Source organism: Mustela lutreola, chromosome 14 (genome assembly GCF_030435805.1).
Source record: "Mustela lutreola isolate mMusLut2 chromosome 14, mMusLut2.pri, whole genome shotgun sequence".
Lineage (NCBI taxonomy): Eukaryota > Metazoa > Chordata > Mammalia > Carnivora > Mustelidae > Mustela > Mustela lutreola.
Window position 1 is genome coordinate 44,948,354 of NC_081303.1, and position 25,345 is coordinate 44,973,698.

Sequence of the window (25,345 nt, forward strand, 5' to 3'; positions counted from 1 at the left end):
TTTTATCCTATCCCAGATATTGTCTTTGTTTTCATCTATGTTATCTTTGCTTCACTCCAGACTTTTCTCCTTTTCTGATGTGATAACTTAAGTTCTCACCACTGATGGCTAAATATTTATGTTAAGACACATTACAAATATCACTAAACTTTTAAATATCTCCTTATTACCTTGACCAGAGTTTATTGCTCCCTTCATCTGATTCACACACCACAGTGATTATATCTCTACCATAGTACAGATCACGTTCCACTGTAACATTTGTATAAGTGTCTCTCTCTGGGAACATAGCTTCTCAAAATCAGGAACTATATCTTAACCCACCTGTGTATCCTTTCTGCAGCAACTTGCAGTAGCAAGATTATTGGAATGGTGGGTAGGCATGTTTTAAAGGCTATAAGTTGTCATCTATTTCCGTCATGGCGTTCCTTTTTTTTTTTTTTTTAAGTATAAATTTATGTCAACCTCAATTGAAATATTTACTATAGATGATCCTCAAATGGATACCATGTTTTTTCAGTCAAGTACCCCACACTTTAGTTCTGTGTTTTAGAGCAAGGGCTGTGCTCTTCTCCTCCTGCTTCTAGAGTTCTTAACTGCTTTCATTCTCCCCCACCGCTGATCATTTCCAACACCTCCTCTAGCCCCTGGGCCTTTGCCTCATCATGGTTTATCTTCACAGAGCTCAAGCCTCAGGGTGCTTGTCCATGTATTTCAAGTACCTATCACATGGTAGACTCCAGGGACTTTTTAATGAAAGGGTTATTAGGTGGAAGGAAGCAAGTTTGTGGGGGACTCTGTGGTCTGCCACAAACCCCATCCAGAAAGCAGAGCTTAACTGCTCAGGAGACAGTGGCCTGCAGCCTCGGGCCATCTTCCTGCCTTCACACAGGAAGCTGATGGATCAGTGAGGAACTCAGAGAGGAACTTAATGGGAGTAACTTAATGATGCTAAATACACTTAGAATTGCTGATCTGCAGCCTCTTTCTGTTAGGACATTTTGCCCTGGGGGAAAGCTTTTGGGTTTTAGGTCCTTTCTTCCCAGTGTTTTTACCTCACAAATAATTCCACATTTTACTTACAAATTTTAAGATAAGAAATGGGAATTGCTTGGAAACAGCTACTAAAATGCAATGCCTCAGATGTTCCAATGGCGTTTCCCATGTGCAAAATTAAATATGTGATTAACTTCCAGATAATGTAATGTTGTATGAATTTTACAGGATCTCGGTGAAGTGGTATTACTACTGACCAGGCTTTTAAAACATTGGTGATTCTTTCATAAGTATTTTTAATAAAACGGGCACTTATAAGTTGATATATATATCCTTCTTATAGAAATAATCTTCAAAATAAATGAATTTCACGAAGGGAAAGTATAATTTCTTTGTAGTATTAAAAAAATAAGGCTTTAAAATTTTATTTATTTATTTATTTGTTTGTTTGTTTATTTATTAAAGACTTTACTTATTTCTTTGACAGAGATCACAAGTAGGCAGAGAGGCAGAGAGAGAGGAGGAAGCAGGCTCCCCGCTGAGCAGAAAGCCCTGTAGGGCTCCATCCCAGGACCCTGAGACCATGACCCAAGCCGAAGGCAGAGGCCTTAACCCACTGAGCCACCCAGGAACCCCTAAAAAATTTTTTTTTTTTTTACTGTAAAAACTCTTCAGTTTGGGCCACGGCCAGCCCATGAAATAGTGCTACATATTCCACTCCAGTTACAGTGTAATAGTCATTTTTCAATTATTCAAATTGTCATATTTCACCAATAATTCTTAACACGAATTTGTTAACTCAGAAATAAGCTGCTATTTAATGCTTTAAAAATCATACCAAATCTTTAAAGAAAATGTAAAGATCACCGAAGAGGTAGGGCTGCAGATTCATAATAATTGGAACGAGGAGATTCTGGGCTTTACTGATACACTTGCTTAATCAAAATTTTCTTCAAAAACTATAAAAACATCCTAGAAGAAGATTCGAAATTCTTAGGCTTAAACAGTTCTGACCCCAATAATTTGTAATCTAAAATGTCAGAGGAAATGTCTCTGAATCCTTCCTGGAAAGTAAATCTTTTCTATGTTGGCAGCCCCATCCTTATCTCGGTCATTTTAGTTATTCTATCCCTTGCTTTATGAAAAATAGAAAACTTTTTTTTTTTTAAAGCTTATGAACTTCACACATAACATAAATGATTTTAGTGGGATTTGCAGGCTATGATAAGAAAACCAGACAAACAAATCATACAATTATTTTAAACTTTTTTATTAGGTTAAATGCAATGTTCTTTTACTAGTAGAACAAAATATAAATATTCAGTGTTTAAATCTGGACTTTCTAAAACTTTTTCCTTGTGTAAACAAACTACCATCAACTTATTTTTAAACTCCAACTTCTCCTTTTTTTGACTAAGACCAAATCATTAGTTTAAAAAATTTTTTTTAAATCAATTCTATCGAAATAGCTAACTCTCTGAAAAAAAAAATAGTCTGTGAAAACTGGACTTTTAGCCAGATACTTCATCTAAAATACATATTTTCTTTCTGAATGCATGCTCAATAAAAACAAATATGAAAAAATATATGTTTATTTTACTGACCAATGCTCATATTTTAACATTAAGTAACAGAACAGTAAACTCTACAAGACCAATTTGCATTTTTTCTGCTATAATTTTCTTAAGCTGAAGTGTTTTTACATGTATTTGAATGCTTTCCATTACCTTATTGTAGAATGACCACCAGGTTGTGCTAAAACCTTTGCAATGGTTTTATTCAGAAGGAGGCGGGAGGGGGTGCTTCTAAATGCTACAACTTATATGTGTGTTAGGTCTGAAAACTATATTGTACATTCAGACATGTTTGCATTCCATGTGCATGCTGGTATTTTATAACATCAAGCTCAATCCCACTTACTTAAGAATGGTACTACTAAGATAAACCAATCATATTCTTTCTGCAGAAAATTATTTTTCTCTAGACCATATTCCATACAATCATTCTAAAGGGGGCCAGGTATGAGATCTCCATTTACCCATTATAGAAATCCACTTCTATCTCACTGTTCTGAGAGCAGGAACTGAAAGACCCCTCCCCTAGAAGATAGATAGGATAACTAACCGCTTGTTTGCTTTTCTGTGAACCCCTGGCTTTTAGGCGTAAATTAGGTTATTAATTGCTCTTTTGCCCTTCTGTAACTGCTTGGCTTATAGAAATAATAGAAGACGCCATGATGGCATTCCTACCTTCCCCCTTCTTGTTCCCCCTCCCTGCCTCTCTCCTCCCGTGCGCGGGCCCTCAGAACCAATCAGCTTGTTCCCCCTTCCCGCCTCTCTCTTCGCGCGCACGGGTCCCCAAAGCCAATCAGCAAACTCCACGTATGCCTTTTTCAAAAGTTCTAACTGTCAACCAATCAGTTGCGCCCCACCCAAAACTTGTTTGTACCTGTCTATAAAAACCCGGCACCACCCCAGCTAGGTGTGCTCAGCTAGCAGGAGCTGCTGACCACCCGCAGGCGCGCGCTGACCACCCGCAGGCGCCTGCGTAACAATAAAGAACCTCTTGCTGATTGCATCCAGTGGCAGTGTTGGATTCTTGGGTAAGGGGATCCGCGGGTCTTTCAGAACCACTGGGAAGAGAGTACCTTTCAGGATCAGAGCTTCCATGGGTAGACCTCATCTCTCTCTCTCTCTAGAATCTTTATAAGCGTATTCCTGTATCTGTCCCATATATTATCTCCTTTCTATCAAAAAAACATATAAGGAGCTCCAGGCTGACTCATATTTTGCTTTGCCCCAAGTCAGAACAATGTTACAAAAACCTGCATATCTAACAAGGTATAGAAATACACCCATTGAAGCCAATTTATACTGTATATTTTGGGATACTTGGAAGACTCACCCAAGGACTGTTTCTGCCAAGACAATTAGACATTTATCAGATGGTGGATTGAGTCCGTGTAAATTTAGGTACTTCAACATCCTCTTTGGATACCTTTTGAAATGAAAGAATTGAAGAGAACGAAATAAAATATGATGGTAATTTAGATATCGGTTTTGAAAAGATAATTTAGGAGTATAGTTTTTAGGGAAAATATGTGTGTATAAGCCTGTGTGTTTTATTATAAAAATTTTGAAACTGTTATGATAACCCTTAGTATCAGTATTTCCGTATTAGAAATCATTTCCGCCTTCATGCTTATTGTCATCTTGTGTTCGTACATTCCTTTCCTTAAGTTCCAAACTTATCTCTGCGGGGCTGACCATCTTTAGAGGTCATGCCTCTAAAAACGCTGGCTTCAAGGCCTTCCCAGAACTGCTTGAAAGCTGGAGTGTACAATCTCAGATATCTTCAAAGGTTAGAAACATTTTTTTTTTGGAAAAAAAATGAATGAAAAAGGTTTATAAAATATTAAGTGGTGGCAGCTTCAAAACCAGAAAAAATGCATGTCCTACCCACAAAAGCACTCCAATTCAATTATTTTGAAAACGTGGCTCTGGCCTTGATAAAACACACTGGCAGCCTGAACATTTCCCATCTCTACACTGCATTTTACAAATGCTTTTTCCATTGTATGAAACTGTGGCTGTCGGTCCACTGGGCTGCTCTTCTTTTCATCTGTCTCTGAACATTTGTACACGGTACGTTCCACACGCTGAAAAAGAACGGGAACAAGAAGAGGGAAAGGAAGAGCCAAAGAAGAGTGTCTCCATCTCCATCCAAAGAACTGTGACTCCTTTTGCTGTACTTTGAACTTGAAAAACCTCTTTAATCCGTGCTGGGCTTGGTTTCTCTCTACAACAGTTTTCAGGGCTTTTATTTAACTTTGATATTTGTTTCTACCTCTTCTAACATGTGGATATTTGCCTCTGAGGATAATTATCTCAGGAGATCTCAAACCTTCCCCTAAGGCAAAACTTCCCAAATAGGTGGGTGGGACACGTTCATGTACCTTGACATTGATCTTCAGTATCCTCATAGGCTTCTGAAGCCACAAGAATCTTCAGGCTGGTCATCTGCGGGGATAAGAATCTGCGTGTAAAAACTCTGACTTCTTCGATTTGCTGTTTACTCCAGTGTGCCTTTTAAGTACTTTTATTTGCTCTCTGCTCATGGGGTGGTCACGTTTGGGAAGCGGTACCTTATGAGGGACTGTCATCAGTTATCACTTGGGTCAAGGGATTGTGGTCTGCAGAGTATCTTAGGATCAATCCATGTGTCCTTAAGAACTGTATTGATTTGGGTCTCGCTATTGCGTATATGTGCCTCTGATTTATAGATCCTAATGATCCAGACTTTGTGTTTGAGGGTCTATGGTCTCTCCCATCCCCGCTGAGGACTATTTGTACCTACTGCCCTCAGGCCTGGGGAGGAAAGAGACTTTCATCCTGAGGTGTGGAGTATGCCCTGGGGAGAGAGACCCTTTCCTTTAAGGTGTTTTTCCTATTTCCCCAATATTCTCCCCTTTTCCACCCCTTCCTGCCAAAAGGAAAATGACCTTGCCTTTTATACAAATGCATTTTCTCTAAGCCGCTGCTGTCTCAGGAGAAGGATATTCGTTTTATCAGTTCTAAGTACTGTAAGTTTTCCTTAATGCACTATTCATGACTGGCACTTTAAACCAGCTGATTTCACAGCTTGGATTTTAGACCTTTCACTACTTTTGTATTTATAACTTCCCCACTCTTTATTTTACGGTTTTATTTGCCCTTCTGACCCCTTGCCTGTTCTATACTCAAGGAGTTGTCCACTGCTTTACTCTTTACTCTCACTATTTAGATATCCAAGTATCTAATTCTTTTTCTTTTAAAGACTTTTATTTATTTATTAGACAGAGATCAGAAGTAGGCAGAAAGGCAGGCAGAGAGAGAGGGGGGAAGCAGGCTCCTGGATGAGCAGAGAGCCCGACGCGGGCTCGATCTCCAGATCCTGGGATCATAACCTGAACCGAAGGCAGAGGCTTAACCCACTGAGCCACCCAAGTGCCCCCAAGTATCTAATTCTTTTGTGCTTGATTCTTGAAAATTTTAACTCTTGCCTTGTTTTTCTTGGAGCATCTCCTTTTAGTCTCTCAAACCCTTCCATACTGAATGGTCTCTGACTACTTTCGGGTTTCCAGAAAGTCTAAGCATCTATCTTGAACTCCACCCACGTTGCTCTAAAAATGATTCCTGGAGCATTTAGATAAACGAGTGTAGAGGAAATCTGTTCTCTCTTCCATGTGAATGTTCTTCTGAGAAAATAAATTTTGCTTAAAGGTAAAATGTCAGATCTTGTTTTCTTCTGTTTCCTTCCCAGCTCTCCCTCATTTTCAGTTTTAGGAATCAGGACTCGCCTGACTCCTGCTCACCCTCCTTTCCTAATGGGGAGTTCTGGAGACTAGAGGGGAGCTTCTGCCTCCAGCTTCCTTTGCTTAGTTAGAGTCATTTATATTCATGCACCTTGAGGTAGGGAAATTAGTCAGGTAGCATGAAGTTCATTAAGTCATGTAAAACATAAGGGAATTTGACTTTATTATGTATATATATATATATATATATATATATATACATATTTTAAAAGAGGGTAACTGTTCAGATTGTTTCCGAAAGCTTTGTGTTGAAACAATAGACTTTTTTTTTTTTTTTTTAGTGGAGGCAAAGCATCTTAAGTGTTTAATTATACTTTTTAACTGTATTGATTTTTTTTCCTTTAATGTGTTCAAATCTTCATTTCTATCTATATTACAGCTGTATACAGCCATTGATTCTTAGAGAAATTGCTTGACTTTACCTCTCACCTTTGGCTAAAAATATAAATAAATAAAGAGTTACTTAACTCTTTACATAGATTTTTCTTTTAGCCTAAGTAAGGTATTGACTAGCTTTTTATCCAAAAGAAACTCATGAAGAGAACTGGAAAGAAAAAAATATATAGCCTATAGTTTTTATATGCTTTTAGAACCCAAATTAATGAATTAGATGAGACCAAGTTCTATGTATTAATCTCACGAATTAAATATACGACACACAGAATAGGTTTAGACATCTTCCCTCCACCAAGTTTATTTAAGGTTCTTTGGCAGGAACTCGTGCTGGAATAGGCAGCTTCTTGGATGCTTTCTACTTGCAATTTGACACCTAATGGTTTTCCTCTTGGCTGAGAAACTCCATAAACAGAAGTGAGGAGAGATCATGTGACCCCAGCACTCCAGGCGGCTTGGATCTGTGGAAAGGAGGGGCGTCAGCGGCACTGGGACAGAGACTTCTCTTGGCTGCTGTGTTTAAGATGCATCAAACAACAAAAACATCCTAAGAAGGATAAGGTCGTGTCCTTAAGAATCCGGGCATTCTGTTGAACTTCTGAGAGCTGGTTGAACATGGCTGCTCCGTTCTGGTGAGAGGGCTGCTTCAAGCAACTGGACACTCTTGAGGTGCAAAGCAGAGTGTGGGGGTAGGTAAAGGCTTTGCAGCTGAAAGCTTGGGCCTTATCCTGCTAACCCAGTCACATGACTGGGAGAAAGCTACTTCACTGTTCTTAGCTTCAATCTTTCTCATCTCTATAATTGGGACAATATTTAAAAACTACCATTTATTCAAGGCAACAGCCTGAGCACTGTATTAAGCATTTTAGATTTTCTCATTTGATCCTAAATGGAAAAGCAACCAAGTGGTAGAGTTTGATGGCGGTCCTATTCTTTGACCTTTCCAAGCCCCAGTTGTCTCTACTGCAACCGAGAAATCACACGAGTTCTTACCTCCTAGGGTTGTTGTGAAGGCTACCTGATAAAATGGACAAAAATGTTTACAAGAGTGATTGACTTATACTGAGAACTCAGTGCATAAAGGCTCTTATTAACAGTCCTCAATAGGTAGTTATTATCCCCACTTTAAAGATGTGGAAATTGGTATCAGTAACAGTTGCTAAGTAATAGAGATCTGGGATTCAAGCATAGGGCCATCAGTTATTAAAACTGAGCCCCATCACCAGACTCATAAATCCGTGCTGCAGGCACCCTCTCATTTCCTTTGCCTCATTTCCCACCCCCACTGCCTTAGCTGGGCCCACTGGTCTCTATGAATCATGCAAACGTTCCGCTATCGTCTTCTGGTTTCCAGTCCTATCCTGACTTGAGGGAGGAAGTTCCAAACCAGACTCAGCTTCTCCATCCTTTGAGGCTGGTTATTGAGTCACTCTTCCTGTTACTGTGAATTCAGGACAAAGAGTTCCAGCACTGACCACAAAGTCCTGTCTTGTTCACTAAGGAAACCCCCGCAATGGTCTCAGAGAAGAGAGGAAAACCTCCCAATGCTGGCCACCGTACGGGTCCCAAACGTCAGTGGCCTCTCCACCTTTCCCGTCCCTAGTCCTTTCCACTCTGCGGCTCACAACAAACCAGGCTCCATTTGCTGTTGACAAGAATGTGATTGGGATTGGCACTTTGTATCCATCCCCTCCGATGTGAATTCTATCCCTCAAGGCAATGGTAAGTTCCTCAAAGTTGAGGAAACAGACTTAAAATGATTAAATTAATGTGCTCAAGGTCACAGGATTATTAACATTTTTAACAGTCTTTTGCATTCATTATTCACTGATAAGTCTAAATCACCTAGAAGAGAGTTTCTCAAGCTTGGTGCTATTCATGTTACATTCTAGTGGGAAGTGAGAAGGGGAGGAGGGTGTGCCACTGCCCTTCCATGGCATAATGCAAAAGCAGAACACGTGGATGCTCCCCACATCTCATTACCTTCACTCTTATCCCAGTAGCCAGAACTTAGCTATATGGCCACACCTAGGTTAAAAAAAGGGGGGGGGGGCGCACATGTGATCTTTATTTGTGCGCATATCAAAACTAGGGATTGTGATTGTTCATTTTGTGTGTCAACTTGTCGGGACTAAGGGATGCCCAAATAGCTGGCAAAATATTATTTCTGGGGTTGTTTGTGAAGATATTTCTGGAAGAGATTAACATTTGATTCAGCTGACTAAGTTATCAAGATCCGCCCTCACCCCTGTAGGCAGGCATCATCCCATCCATTGAGGACCCAAGCGAACAAAACTATCCATCTTCTCCTACCCTCAGACATCAGAACTCCTGGTTCTCAAGCCTTTGGACTTGGACTAAATTATACCACTGACTTTTCCCATTCTCCAGCCTGCAGGAGGCAGATTATGGGCCTTTGTAGCTTCCATAACCTTGTGATAAATCTCTATTATTCTCTGATCTACAGGTCTACATCTACACTGTTTTTGTTTTTTTGTTTGTTTTTTTGTTACATTGTATTTATTTATTTATTTGAGAAAGAGAGTGCACACAGAGGGAGAAGCAGGGAGCCTGATGTGGGACTTGGTCCCACCAACCTGGGATCATGAACTTGAGTCAAAGGCAGATGCTTACCTGACTGAGCCACCCAGGCATCCCTATCCACATCTACATCTATCTATATCTATATCCTATTGGTTCTGTTTCTCTGGTGAATCCTGACAAATACAGAAACTTCATTGCTATGGGGGAACAAAAACACATAGAAATGGGAGCCAACGAGCAATTTCTGCCACCACACTTCAGGGTTGTCCCAAGAATCAATTGCATTGTACACCGGCGAGATCTCTGTGGTCCCTAAGCAAAAACACTGAGCTAACAGGAATTGCAGACTTCCTCTAAAGAAACCGTTATCCCACCGATCTGAAATTGTCCCAGCTCATCAACAGAAGTCAAACGTAGCCACAACCACATCGAGCTTCCCCGGGAGCACCACGTGTCACGTCAGCCGGGAGCTGCCGCCGAGGCCTGCATAGACCCTGCTGCCCAGTGAAGCGCCGAACGATCGCGGGAATTCTGAATTTAGGAGCAGTTACCATTGGCGGGGCTGCGAGTCCTTTGACTTTCACGTAGGTCATCGTCTCTGGATTGGAGCCAAAAAAAGCGCCTGGCTTCCTGTGGCTCTGGTCACGTGACCAGCCACACGAAGGCGGCTGCGGATGACGCAGTTCCTGCGAGACCGCTTCCACTTGGGAACTGACTTTGTCGAGGATGCTACTGATCTGCTGTGACGACGCCCCGCTATGGGTCCCATCTTCGCTTTCCTTACCTGCACAACTAAGGCAAAGAAATTTGAAGACCCCATCTTCAGATTCCACCGCTGCAGTAGCATTCTCTAGATCTTGGTCTCTCACGCCACAACATGAAAGTCAAGACGCAAGGGCGGCGGGGACAGTGCCAGAAGCTCCCTTTCGGTGGTCTGAATACTGCAGTGTGGCTCACACAGCAGTCATCGTCCGGCTGGCACGCTTGGTTCAGCTGAGGTCCAGGCATAACAGGCCCGCCCTGCGGCCCCTGACCGAGGTGTACTCAGGGAGACGCGTGTGGGTGTTTACACAGGACCTGGCTCACGCCGGCCTAAGCCTCTCACTTCTCGGAGAACTGGAATTCCCCAAATTTTCCCCCAAATTAAAAGAACTAACAAACTGTATTACAAAAACAAACAGAATTTGTTTTTCTTTTAACAAATAGAAGCTAATTTATGCGAAGGCTTTGTTGCCTTGAATCAAGCCAACCGCATTATTCACTGCCAACGCTTTTCTGTATTAACTTCTCAAGTTCGTCAAGCTTAGCCCTTGCTGGAAAAAGTATAGGGTTTGCAAGCCACTAATTGGCCTAAAATGCTCCTCGATTTTATATAAACACACAGCATAGTATCAAAAATAGAGTTGTATTCATTAGCCTAAAAATCCAGCTTTCCGTGTGAAGCCTTTTTTTTATACCCCTCGAGATTTAGGTCTGCCTCTAGAGTTAAAGGAAAACTTGTTTTTTAAACGGGTACTCTGTAATTTCACATTAAAGAGAGAGAGAGAGAGAGGGATGGCTTTGATTTCTATTTTTGCCTATTAACATATTCTATAAGCGCTGAGGCAGAAAACCGAAATCTTTCCCTCCACTACTCAGTGCTGATATTATTAGGGAAGTAAATCTCTGAAATTACGAACAAATGTAACAATAATAACAAACCAACAGTAATAATAAAAAAAAAAAAGAGAGAGAGAGAAATAGATGTGTGCTTGTGGGTTCCACCACAGATAGGTGATTAAATCGCTATCACATTTTGCAGAGCTATTGTTTGCAATCCTTTGTGAGTCTCCGGGCATCAAGTCCACCCACCCCCTTACTACTCAAAGCAGATGACTCTTCCTTCTGCTTCACTGAGAGCAGGATGATTCCATGTGCCTCCTTGGCAAGCCTTCTCCTAACTCAGAATCCCTCTCTTAATTCCTTCAGCCTCCTTCTTCCTGGGATATGAAGTGTTGCTTCTCAATCCTTTTTTTCCATAGGGCCCCTTTACCTCTGTGTCCTTTGCCCCAGGGCCTCACATCCCCTCAAAAACTTTATCAGCCTCTACTTCTTCAAATGTGTTTCTTCCTTGCTCTTGCTGAACTACAAACGAGTTTTCTCCCATTCTAAGCACAGTTTTCTCCCTTACCATTCCCCCCAGCTCCTCCCAATGCAGCTTCCTCTTGATCAACTCCAAATTCTCCAAATAGTGGCATAAATCAGCTATCTAGATGTCTTCATTCGTTACCAACTTTTCAAATCTTTGAAATTTATTGTCTATCCCAAAATCAACTCTTGACACCAACCTTTGCAAATTAAATAACCTCAGGATTGTCAAATTTAGTGATTTCTTTTAGTCCTGTGCTATTTGACTTCCATAGCAAATGACACTATACACATTGATTCCTCCCTCCCTGTTGCCCACTAACCTGGGCCTAGAGACACCAGCAGCCCACTACTCTTTTTTCAATATCATGGCCTGGAAACTGACCATTGGACCTAGAAGAAAGGCATTGATTTCCCCAAGGACGATAGGTCTTGTTAGCCTTTTCCTTATTATCGGATGACGACACCAATTTTGACCGTATTCATTGATGAAGTGAATTTTTCCTTAGCTTCCTCTACAATACAGTATTACTTTTAACATGGTATATTTCAATGAACAAAAGTTCTAACTTTTAATGTAATAAAATGTATGATTGTTTTTTTCCTTTATGGATGGTGTTATTTGTGTCATACATTTTGGTTTAGAGGCCATAAATATGATCATCAGAAAGACCAAACAAAGAACTTGTATCACCAGATATGAACAGATATGTTAAAGCTCTTTGATTTAATATAGTGTGGTGGTGAGCCATGATAGACCAATAGACATATATATTGGCTTCTATACCAAAATGTATGACATCAACTACTGCTCTGAGGCACCAAACTTTCATTTGCAATTTAGTACTGGGTATTCCCCTTTAACCTTGGTAAATGGACTTGAAAATCTCCCAGAGTTCCAGGATGATGTCTTCTTTGTTGTCTTTGATTTACTACTCTCCCTCACTGCCCAGGATCACCAAAACGAGTTGATTCTCCTTTTTCAAAGGACCAGGCAGATATCCATTACTTTGATACCTGCTATGAAAGCCCTGTAGAAGTTCTTACTACCTTTTAACTAGACTATATCAATACCAGTTTATGGTATCCTGGATGCCATTTGCTCTCATCATTTGTTTATCCAAAACTTTACTATCCAGTAACATTCCTATAATACATCTCTGATCATAACATTATTTTTTTGAGGATCTCCAGTGGTTCACAAGAGAAGATCATTAATGTCACTCTCGTGGTGACTTGACACCCCACCATCTACACCCTATGTACTAGCTGAACTGTCTACTTACTGCATAGTAACTATCATCTATCTTTTAGATTCCTAGAACTTATTTCAGTGTATTCTCCTGCTTAGAAGGCTTTGACCATAGAGATGTGCCCTCTAAAAGTGACCTGTCATTTTAAGTCCTAACAAAAATGCTGTCTACTATGAGAATCACTTATGTATTCTGTTTCCCTCTTCTTTTGGATTTATCCATCTTGGAAGTGATTTCCACTCAAATCTCACTCATGTTTTTATCTCCCACTCAGTTGGCATTTATTGGAGTGGCAAGCCAGTTCTTACTGACTTTAAGAATAAATTAATGGAATGGGCATCTGAGAATAAAGAATGAAGGAGGAGAAAAGGTGAGATGGAGAAAGGAAATAGAATGAATTGTAAGAAGAGAAGAAAAAGGAAATGGAGTGATGTGGGGAAAGAGAAAGGAAGAAGAGAGAAGGAAAAAGATGGGAGAAGAATAAGTTGGGGGAGGGAGGTAGAAGAAAGGGGACCACAAAGATGAAGGACAGAGATGATCATCAGAAAGACCAAATGAAGAACTTGTATCATTAGATATGAACATATGTATTAAAGCTATTCAGTTTAATACAGTGCGGTGGTGAGCCATGATGGACCAATAGAACAGATATATGGATATGTGGGAGACATAATTCATGGTAGACCTAGCAAAGCAGATCAGTGGGGGAAACTGCCAAGATAATTAGGCAGATGACAAAGAATTAAATTGTATCTAATATCATACCATACAAAAACATTAACTCCATTTAGTATAGGGATTTAAATGCAAAAGGAGGAAATTTAAACTTTTAGATAAATAAATAGGAGCATAAATTCATTGGGTAGTATAGAAGGATTTTCATTGCATTAGAAATATCAACTTCTGTTCATTGAAACATACTGTGTTAAGAGTGAAAAGATGAGTCAAGCTTGGAGTATAAACTTGTCACATATATGACCAATGCAGAAGTAATATCTAAATACTAATGCACATATCCTCACAGATATAAACATACACATATTTATAAACCCTATGAAAAGTGGAAAAAATAAAAATAAAAATAAAAAGAGTTAGGAGGGTTTTATACAATAATGAGTGGGAAATAAATGGTTTCTAAATATGTGAGAGAATATTTAGCCTTATTAGTAATAAGAAAAAAAAATTAAAGATATTACCCAAAGGCTGGTGAGGAACAAGAAGAACTCTCGGCTACTGCTGTGATGTTCCTTGATGCAACTGCTGTGACAAACACTTAATTTTAAACGTGCAAATTTTAAGATGTACATGCTTTATAACCTAGGGATTTCATAGATGCTTGAAAACATCTTACATAATTATAAAATGAATGAAAATGAGAGAACGACAGCTACAGGTATGAAAAAGAGAAAGAAAAAACAACTGTGGAAGAGTATTTACTGAATCATCTAATTTGTTTAAGATTTTGTTCTTTGTTCATTTGAGAGATAGAGAGCAAACAAGAACATGAGTGGGGGAGGGGCAGAGGGAGAGGAAGAAGACTCTCCACTAAGCGGGAAACCCAGTATGGGACTCGATCCCAGAACCATGGGATCATGACCTGAGCTGAAGGCAGACGCTTAACTGAGTGAGCCACCCAGACACCCCCCCCCCAATCATTTAATTTTTACAAAGTCCAAAAACAAGTAAAAGTAAATAATTTACAGCTTAAATATTATATACATGTATGAATCTGTGTATGTATGCAGACATGTAGAATATAAATAAAAACAAGTAAACCAACAGCTACAACCTCAGGGCACACTTACATTTGGCTATGGGAAAGGAACATACAGTTGATGAAAACATACAGTGGCATCAAAGGTACTGTTAATATTCTATTTCTTAAGGTGGATGTTGGGTACTGAATGTTTATTTTTCTTTGAATAGGACTCAGACATTTTGTGCCTTCTTTTACTTACATTATATATTTAGTGTGTGTTTGTATATATTATATATATATATATGTTGCTTTTATAATATGTAAGTGAATATACAACATAGGTAAACATTTATCTATGTGATATATATGAAGATTTATATATAATATATATCTAAATCCATCCATACATACATGAGAAGAGAAGATTTATTCTGATGCTATACTCTACAATACTTCAAGAAGTAATTGAAGCTCTTAAAATATGGATATTACTGATTATTACAGAAATTTGAACTTCAGGATATAAGAAAACAACCAGGGAAAATGAAAACATTAGAAGAGACCACTGGGGAAAACAGTGGAAAAGCACATGTATTGCATGTCCCCAAGGGTTAAAACTACTGACTTACTGTTTGGGAAAATGATTTTGGAGCATGTTGCTGCCTGTGGGAAAGACCTGAGGGTAAAGAAGAGTGAGGAGAGATGGGGGAAGAAGACAGAAGAGAGAAGGACACCGAAGGCTGTGGCGGAGTGTGTACCGAAAACACATGTCTAGGAGGAGAGAGGAAGTGTGCAGAGTGTCATCTCGGCAATGGGGAAGCAGAGTGCAGGATATGGGATTTACAAGTTGTGACCAGCTGCTGATGTTTACCAGCTGACAATATGAGGAAAGTGTAACTGGATTTTTTTTTTTTTTTTTTTTTTTTTAATGTATAGACATAAAACCTTGCATTGAAGAACATGCCACTGAGGGCAAGTAAGCTTCCTCATGCCCGGACTCTTCTCTCACAATGTTCTTCCAAAAATTGATGGTGCCTTCAAATACTCAGAAAGGATACAACACAATATGTAGACACAAATATGACTTGGAAAGAGAAGAAGGAATGACAAAAGAGAGTGGTCATTGAAGAATACAGGTGTGAAAAAATATCACCACTAAGAAATTGTTGGAGAACATGCCCAAAGATATTCCCTAGTAACTCAAAGGGATTTGTGAAAAGATCTATTAGATCTACTGTTTCTAGTACCTTTGGCCCTTATTTATGATCATTCAACTTATGATTTTTTAGTTTTAGGATGGTGTGGACATGATACTCATTCAGTAGAAACCATACTTTGAATTTTGAATTTGGTTCTTTTCCCAGGCTAGCCATTTGTGCCCATGCTGGGCAGGGACAGCCAGTGGCAGCTCCCAGTCAACCACGTGATCAGGAAGCTACACAGCTGATACACTTGTAACCACTCTGTACACATACAACCATGCTGTTTTTCCCCCTCAGCACAGTAGTCAATAAATTACATGAGATATTCAACACTTTGTTATAAAAGTAGGCTTTGCATTAGATGATTTTGCCCAATTGTAGCCTAATGTAAGTGTTCTGAATACATTTAAGGTACCCTAGGCAAAGCTAAGCTGTTTAGTAAGTAGGTGTATGAAGTGCATTTAACTTATATTTTCTTTCTTTTTTTAAAGATTTTATTTATTTATTTGACAGAGAGAGACGCAGTGAGAGGGAACACAAGCAAGTGGAGTAAGAAAGGGAGAAGCAGGCTTCCCACCGAACAGGGAGTATGATTTGAGACTCGATCCCAGGACCTGAGCCGAAGGTAGACGCTTAACAACTGAGCCACCCAGGCCCCCGACTTATGATATTTTCAACTTAAAATATGTTTGTTGGGACTTAGGCCGATTGTTAGCTGAGGAAAACTTGTAGTTAAAGTAGAGTTCAAAGAAAAACATGACATTTTAAAATTTCGGATGGGAAGATGCCAGAAAGTAAATAAAGGAGGAAAATAAAGACTTCAAGAAGCAAAATGCAAAAGAAGTTGAACACCTAATTAGGAGCATGGGGAAATTTCAAGGGAGAAAAATCAAAGTTAAAAAATATCTATATTTTAAAATAATTTAAGTAATAAGGAAACATGATAGTTACAGAAAGTAAACAATGGCATCCAATCTACCCAATAAATAAATAAATAAATAAATAAAAACGTGCTTAATAAAAAGAGAAATAGAAGAAGGTGAATCCTGAAGCCCAGTTTTGTGAAATACTGGGAGACGAAATTCTGGATGTCTAGGGTCGACAGTGCCTGGCACATAGTGAAGGTGAATGGCAAGCACACTCCCCTCCCCACCTCCAGGCCACTTCTCACATCAAGAGGTGGAGGGATTTCCCGCCTGCTGGAATCAAAGCTTACCTGTGCCTGCCTCTTACCAATAACCTGTGGTAGAACTGATATTCTGGAACTTTCAAGCCCTGGCCTTAAGAGACCTAACTGCTTTCACATCAGCTGAGAGGAAACCACCTCAGGGAAGAGTAAGGATTCCCCTAATGTTCAGCAGCTACAGAGAATTGTGCATATTTCTATTTTAGAATTCATTACATTGCAGGGTTCCCCTGCCTACATCAGCATAATCATTTTAAGATTTTTGTCAGATAAGTAAATGGATCGATGGATGAAAGAAGTAATTGCATAGAAGTAGCTGTGACCAGCATTGGAGAGAAGAACACCTGCTAAAGATAGATTATGAAGAATGAATAAACTATATTTAGAGGATAAAACATAGCCTTAAGAGTAAAACGACTCGGTCAACTAGATCTTGGATAAGCATGCGAATGCTTAAAAATATTAGCAGACTCAGAAGAAAGTAATAGAGGCCAGTTAAAAAAGGGAGCTAATTCACAGATTGACTTACCCCCATATGAGCTTACGTATATAAAAAAGATAACCGTGGGATTATGGACATTGGGGAGGGTATGTGCTTTGGTGAGTGCTGTGAAGTGTGTAAACCTGGTGATTCACAGACCTGTACCCCTGGGGATAAAATTATATGTTTATAAAAAATAAAAAATTAATTAATAAAAAAAAAGTTACTAAAAAAAAAAAAAAAAAAAAAAAAGATAACCAAACAGTAAGACTTCAAAAACTTGCTAAAAGCTGTCTTTTGCTCCTACTTTGGACCTAGGTATTCAGTTATTCCCACTTATTGCTCAGACCTTAAATAATTAACTGATTTCCTCTAGAGTAAATTATAGATATAAATCTATGCATATTATATCTGTATATCTCTATGTACAATTATAATAATCATCATATAATCATCAGGTTATATGTTTTCAGGGCATAAACAAGCTCAATCATTTTTTCGTGGTTCAGACATTCATCAGGTTACTGGCCATTCCTTCACCAGAATAATTATATAATTATACTGCTCATCTTGATAATACCAATTTATTCATTCATTTATTTAGTAAATAATTATTGAACACCTCGTATATGCCATCTCCAGCTTGTTAGCTGGAGAAACAAAAGTAAGCTATATAAACATAATCTCTTGTACTTGTCAGGGAACAGGCTAAGCTTCTATAACAAAGAGACATCAAAGTATAGAAAAATGAATTAGAAAATTGGGGTGCTTGGGTGCCTCAGTGGGTTAAGCCCCTGCCTTCGGCTCAGGTCACGATCTCCCGGTCCTGGGAGGAAGCCCCACATCAAGCCCTGCATCAGGCTCTCTGCTCAGCAGGGAGCCTGCTTCCTCATCTCTACCTGACTCTCTGTGATCTCTCTCTCTCTCTCTCTCTCTGCCTAAAAAGAAAGAAATAGAAAATGTTTATTTCTATTCATAGACTGGCAGGATCACCCTCAACACTCATCGACCCAAGAAGTTTGCCCCAATTTTTGCCATATTTCAGTTAATGCAAAGGGAGAGGTCATGAAGAGAGACCATATGTACAATCATATATGTGGAAAAGACCTGAGAAGATCATGCATTCATCTATTCATATGTCTTTGATAAGAATATAGCCACATGGTCTCATGCGGCTAGCTGCAAAGGGCTGGAAGATGTGATTTTTCACCTGCTGGCTCTGGGGTCAGCTAAAAGTCTATTGTATGTGAATGGAGAAGAAAGGAGATTGGGTAATCAGTAGTAGTCGACCATCCCTCTTGTCAGTCATCCTATAAACTTCATCGTAGCTATAATAGTAACTGATATATAGTGATCTATGCTTTTAAGACAGTCTTTGGGGCCTATGGATGTTTACCTGAATAAAACTCATTTAAACTGTGACTCTCAGGATATTTAAGAATTATCAGATAAAAAGGCAAAAGGAAAAGTATTCAAAGATCAAGATATTAGGGCAGGTAGGTCTACTCATGGAAAGTTTCACTGAACCCTAGATAGCTCTCTGGTGCCTAAGATTCCCTCTCATATACCAGACATGCCATACATGTATATATGGAATGAATAAACAAATAATCCATTGAGTTCAAATACCAACAATTCTATAATATTCCCAGCAGATGAGTTTCCAATCCCTGAATACTTCCAGTAGTAGAGAATTGTTATTAAATGTATTATCTATCTATTTATTCAACCAATCAGTTAGTAGGTCAGCCAGTCATTCAATAAACTAGGATCTATTATAAATCCTATTGTAGACCTTGGGACATGAAACAATGAACCCAAAGAGAGACTCCATTCAAATTTCAGTGGGGGAAGGGGAGGAACAGATTGGTCAGTTAAAAACACAAAATTGGTACTATATCAAAAATATTAAATGGTGCTATGAGAACTTGTCCTAGGAATTGCTCTAGCAAAGGAAGACGAACAAAGCTTTCCTGCAGCTAGAATTAAATGGACTTTGAAGAATACAGAAGAATTTGCTCCTTAAAATGGGAAGGAAAACAGCATGTGATGAGGCCCTCTGTAGAGTGGAATCCTGGTGTTGTATAACAGAAAAAGAGAAATCCAGTTTGGCTGGATTGGGGCTGAAAAAGTTGTTAAAAAATAAATCAAATTCTGGATTATAACACATTAGCGAGTTTGTTAGAGACTGTTAGATCGTGCCCAATTTCCCTGTGTTCTTCCACTTACATATGAATGAAGGCTAGATGAGTAATTCTTTTTTTTTTTTTTTAAGAATTTATTTATTTGACAGAGAGTGAGAGAAGGAGAGAGAGCACAAGCAGGAGGAGGAGCAGAGGGAGAGGGGGAAGCAGGCTCCCTGCTCAGCAGGGAGCCCGATGCGGGACTCGATCCCAGGACCCTGAGATCATGACCTGAGCTGAAGGCAGAGGCTCAATCCACTGAGCCACCCAGGTGCCCAAGATGAGTAATTCTTACGCGTAGACTATGAGCAGCACACTTCTGGCCAACGTACCTAACAAAAGGTATACCTACTCCTCCTCCTTTCAACTACGCACCTGGAGCTAAAGGACCCCAAGCAGCATGCCTGAACTAGCTCGGGTGCCTAATATGCTGCTTGTGGGAAGCTGATTTATACTCTTATTCATCAACTCCTTCTCTCTTTGGATTATAAGTTCCTCCTATCAGGGTATTATTCTGAGTGAAATAAGTCAGTTATAGAAATACAATTACTCTGAAACTAATGATGTACTAGATGTTGGCCAATTGAATTTAAGTTTAAAAAGTATAAAAAAGGGAAGCCTGGGTGGCTCAGTTGGTTAGGCAGCTGCCTTCGGCTCAGGTCATGATCCCAGCATCCTGGGATCGAGTCCCGCATCGGGCTCCTTCCTCGGCGGGAAGCCTGCTTCTCCCTTTGCCTCTGCCTGCCATTCTGTCTGCCTGTGCTCGCTTGCTCTCCCTCTCTCTCTCTGATAAATAAATAAAATCTTAAAAATATATATATTTTAAAAAAAAGTATAAAAAAGCCCTCCTTTCTCTAATCTACTTACCATCTTTTGTTCTCATCCATTTCTCTCCCTTTGGAGACCTTGTCCCATCAGTGATTCCATTACTTTGTGGTGTGTGGCTCTGGTTCTTGCTCCTCGCATATTTTCTTCCACCCATGATACAATGATGGCATTTTTTTAAAGATTTTACTTATTTATTTGATAAAGAGAGTGAGAGAGGGAGAGCACAGGCAGAGGGAGTGGGAGAGGAGACCCAATGTGGGGCTCGATCCCAGAGTTCTTGGATTATGACCTGAGGTAGATGCTTAACTGAGACACCCAGATGCCCTCACAATCACATAAAAGACTTTACAAATAGAATACAATGGTGAGATGAAGGGAACACACTCTGAGTCCAGACTGTCTGGATTTAAATCACAGCTGTCATCACTGGACTCGCTTTGTAATAGTCAGCCAATAGTGTAGCCACTCTGAGTCTGAGTTGGTATTAATAATAAAAATCCTTAGTTTTATGCTTGATGTAAGGACTAAGCGAGTATATATATATATATATATATGTGCATATATATACACACATACACACACACTTATGTGTAGTATGTACATATGTATGTGTGTGTGTATATATATTCACAGTATCTGACATGTGATGTATACATCACACGTATATATATGTATATAGTGTGTATATAGTATATACATATGTATACAGGTGTATGTATATACACAGTATCTGACACATCATAAGCTCTCAATAAGTGTTAGCTATTAATCTTGTTTACCTTATTAAATATTGATGAAGAAATAAGATAATAATGACACAACTAAAACAAACAAGAAAACAAAAAACAAAACAAAACAAAACTGGCCTAAAGATATTGTTCATTTCCTGGTCCAATCAAGATTTTTCTTTCTTTGGTATGCCAGAATCCGACGTTTCCTGGACAGATATTGATCTCGATTGGAAAGCCAGTTCCTTATTTTAGGTCCCTCATGGTTATTTGTAAAAAATTGCCCATTCAGTGTATTTATTCTTTGTTTCTAACTGAATTATTTTCTTCCAGTAAATCTTGGAAAGGCTGCCACTTGTTAATTATCAGCACTGGAATGGTCTTTCTGTTTGTGTGGCTCTCCTCTTCGCTTTGTATCTTTTTCCCCCCTCCCATCCCGATGGCCTGCACCTTAGTTGAAATAATTTTTTTCCTGTCCTGACTTTTTCAGAAAGAACAGATGACCACTTGCATTACAGACACAAAAATGAGATGACACTAAATTTGTAACACAATTAAGCAACCCTTTCTACCAATGTACCTTAACATAGTTGTTTCATGTTTGTAATTTGGAATAAAGCACAGTAGGAATTCCAAGTGGGAAGTCGATTTGGGTGGGGGAGGGATGGCATGAGAGAATGAGTGGGGCAAACTTGAGGAAAGAAGCGACGTTTGAAATATGATTAGAATTTTCTCAGGAAGAGAAAAAGCACATACTAGACAAAAGATCACTAGGACACCCCTACCCCTCTCAGTAGCTGTGTCCTCTCTCTGGTTGCCTGGGTAATGTATTGAAGGCACACACCAGTCTGGCTCACACTGTCTAAGGCAACTTTATTGACCTCATGATATACACTGGCAACATGAAATTAAGCGGTGTAACATCTCAAGCTCTTCACAAAGGAAACCACTTTTACAAAGTTTATAGAGGTTAAGGGCCTCTCCACATTGCAACAGCTGTCACAATTCCCTCCCAGGTCAGCGGCCCCCTAGGATAACCATAGCAACCCTTCTCCCCCAGTCAGCAGTGTGGCCGCTCTCTGCAGAGGAGGACAGGACACACCTCCAATCAACCTGAGCTCCCCCTCCTGGGAGATTGTATCTAGTGATGTTATGGGAGCCAAATGCTAAAATAGAAGTCATTTGGGGTCTTTGTTGAGTTCCACTTTGTCTTGGTTGTTGTCTCTATTGTACTTTACAACACATCAGAACACAACACATCATATCAGCCCACATACAAGAAAGGGCTTCTTATCAAGTGATATTCAAATATAAATAAAAGTATTCAAATATAAATATCCAATACATAAGGAGAGTGAACTACTTTGCACATTTAACTTATAAGGAAAAATTACAGAGAAAATATTCCAAACACATCTCGCAAGTCCAGTCTGCAGACTCTCTGCTTGCTTTCCTTTCTTGTCCAGCTTTTTCAAAGGTGCTGTGCAAACCCCTCTGATTTTCATGAAGCCCCCACTCAAGGCTGCTGGGGGCTGGTGAGAGGGATCAGAGGATGCCAGTGAGAAACAATTAAGCCAGTAATTATGTAAGTGAGTAAGTTTGCAAAGAGATAAAAATCAATTGGAGAAAATGCTTTGCATACCCTAGAAAGGAATTGTTTTAGGTTATCTGCACACCACTAAGCAGAATATTTTCTTTCTTCTTCTTCTTTTTTGTTTTTTTAAGATTTCATTTATTTATTTGAGAGAAAGAGAGAGAGAGAGAGAGCATGAGAAGGGGGATGGGACAGAAGGAGCGGGAGAAGTAGACTCCCCAATGAGCAGGGAGCCCAGCGAGGGGCTAGATCCTAGGACCCTGCAATCATAACCCGAGCCAAAGGCAGACGCTTAACTGACTGAACCACCCAACTGCCCATTGTGGAATGTTTTCTGAAGAAGAAAACGTAATGCTCTATGGATCACGGTTTCCAGCTATCAAATTAGATCAACACTGAAAATCTCAATCTCCTTGATGAATAGGACTGATCTGCACTTATCTTGTGCTTTTGGATAAAAATCTTTTTCAGTTAAGCCCTTCTTCTATCGACTTTGAAATCATCTACCACCCTAGCTACCAGATTATGATAAAAAAAAAAAAAAAGTAAAATGAGATAATATAAGGAAGAAAAACCCTCTGAGCACTTCTAGGAGACTTAAACATAAATAATACTATGAAAAAGCATATCCCAAGTAAATTTTGCATCTGTGCAAGAAAGCAGTATGTATTATTTATTTTACAGTAATTGATTTTAGGATAAGACCAAAGACTAGATGTATTTTCTTCAATCTCAACAAACTAAAACAAATCTTTAGCTAAACAACTTGTTTTCCTCAAGAGTACAAAAACGAATCTGTTAATCCAGATATTACTGACTTTAGTTCATTTTCCTAATTTTGTACATTTGTTTTTGGGAGTGTTGTGAATTTATTTCTCAGAATTATGTAATATGGCCCATCAGCTGATGAGCATATCGATAATGTCATTCCGTGCTATTTATGGCACTAATTGGCAAAATACATGTTGTATTGGGCAATCCTGTCCTCTTCCAGGGTGTCAAAAAGCACTTTCTGATTCCCAAATTGCTATCTTCAAGAGAAGCCAAGACTGGCCAATTTCTCATCAGTTCTGTTTCCTGGAGTCCCAGCTAGAATATATATTCCCCACCTTTTTTGCCGTGAAATGTGGCCAAGCACAGGAATGCGAGGGACATGTAGATCTTTCCGGCTGGTCAAGCATGCTCCTCTATGTCCTTCCTCTTCTGCAGCCTGAGGCTCAGGCGCCGGAGCTGACCTTGCTGAGGCCACCAGTCAGAGAAACTTCCAGTGATCCATTGAGTAAGAATACTTGTTGCAGACTTTACACGAGGGGAAAAAAAAAAAAAAATGCCTGCAGGTGAAGGCATTGAAATCTAGGAATTTATCTATCAGAATGGTATGTACTACCTTAACCAGTGGTCCATTCCAACTCCTGTCTTGAGCTCCAGACCCCTATTTCTAAATATTTACATGGCTACTCTTTCGAAGTCAAGTACAATGTATCTAAAATTATCTTGGTCTCCAAACATACCTTTCTCATTATTTAAAAGATTTTATTTATTTTTTACTTATTTATTTGTTTGAGAGAGAGCGTGTGTATACATGAGCAGGGAGGGGGCAGAGGGAGAGAGACAAGCAGACTCCCTGCTGAGTGGGGAGCCCCCATGCAGGGCTCGATCCCAGGACCCTATGCTGAAGATGTGTCACCGACTGAGCCACCCAGACATCTATACCTTTCTTCTTTTCAATCAGTCTCCACTCGACTCACCAGCTTAGGCATTTGTGCTTTCTATCAGTGCTTCTACAACAGTGGCATGCATACCGATCAGTGGCAGACTTGTTCCAACAGCAGTCTGGGGGCTCTTGCCATCTGCCCCAGCCCCAAGGATTCTGATTCAGAGAGTCTGGGGTGTGGACTGAGACTCTCAGGTGACGCCGATGCCACTGCTCCGCAGATCACACTTTGAGTAGCCCTGTAAGCAGCCTGCCCCCAACCAACTCACCTTCCAATTTGCTGAGTGCTAAGTAGTGTGTACCTCGGATTTACCTCTGAAATATGTCTTATTTCCATTGTCACGTGGCCTATTTTCAGCCTCTGTTCCCTCTCACATTAATTGTTCCATTGACCTCACAAGTGGTCTGTCTTCCTCAAACCCTTCCTTGGCATACCTGTCAGAATGGCTTTAAGAACTAACCAGCCAACCACAAACAGAAACGTTGTCTATCTGTGGTTTTCCCACTTCAAAATATTTAATAGAATGATTTTTCAACTTCTTTATTTATTTACTTATTTATTTTTTGCACAGCAGGACTCTTTCTTTAATAACATTTTGTGGGTAAGTAAGGTTCACCTCTGGCTGAAATCTGAAGGGGGGTGGTGGGATCCTGGAGCTTATTTCTTTTTTCATCTCATCCATTTGGAAGTCTCTGGTGAGTCTCTTGATGAATCCTACGGCCTCTCAAAGCAGAGTTTGAAAATGATTTATTCAGGGGCACCTGGGTGGCTCAATGGGTTAAAGCCTCTACCTTTGACTCAGGTCATGATCTCAGGGTTCTGGGATCGAACCCCGCATCGGGCTCTTTGCTAGGCAGGGAGCCTGCTTCCCCCTCTCTCTCTGCCTACCTCTCTGCCTACTTGTGATCTCTCTCTGTCAAATAAATAAATAAATAAATCTTTAAAAAAGGAAAAAGAAAAAGAAAATGATGTATTTAGATGGACTCTCAATGTTTGTTTTAAAAAGTTAAAATAGGGGTGCCCGGGTGACTCAGTTGTTTAAGAATCTGCTTCCAGGGCACCT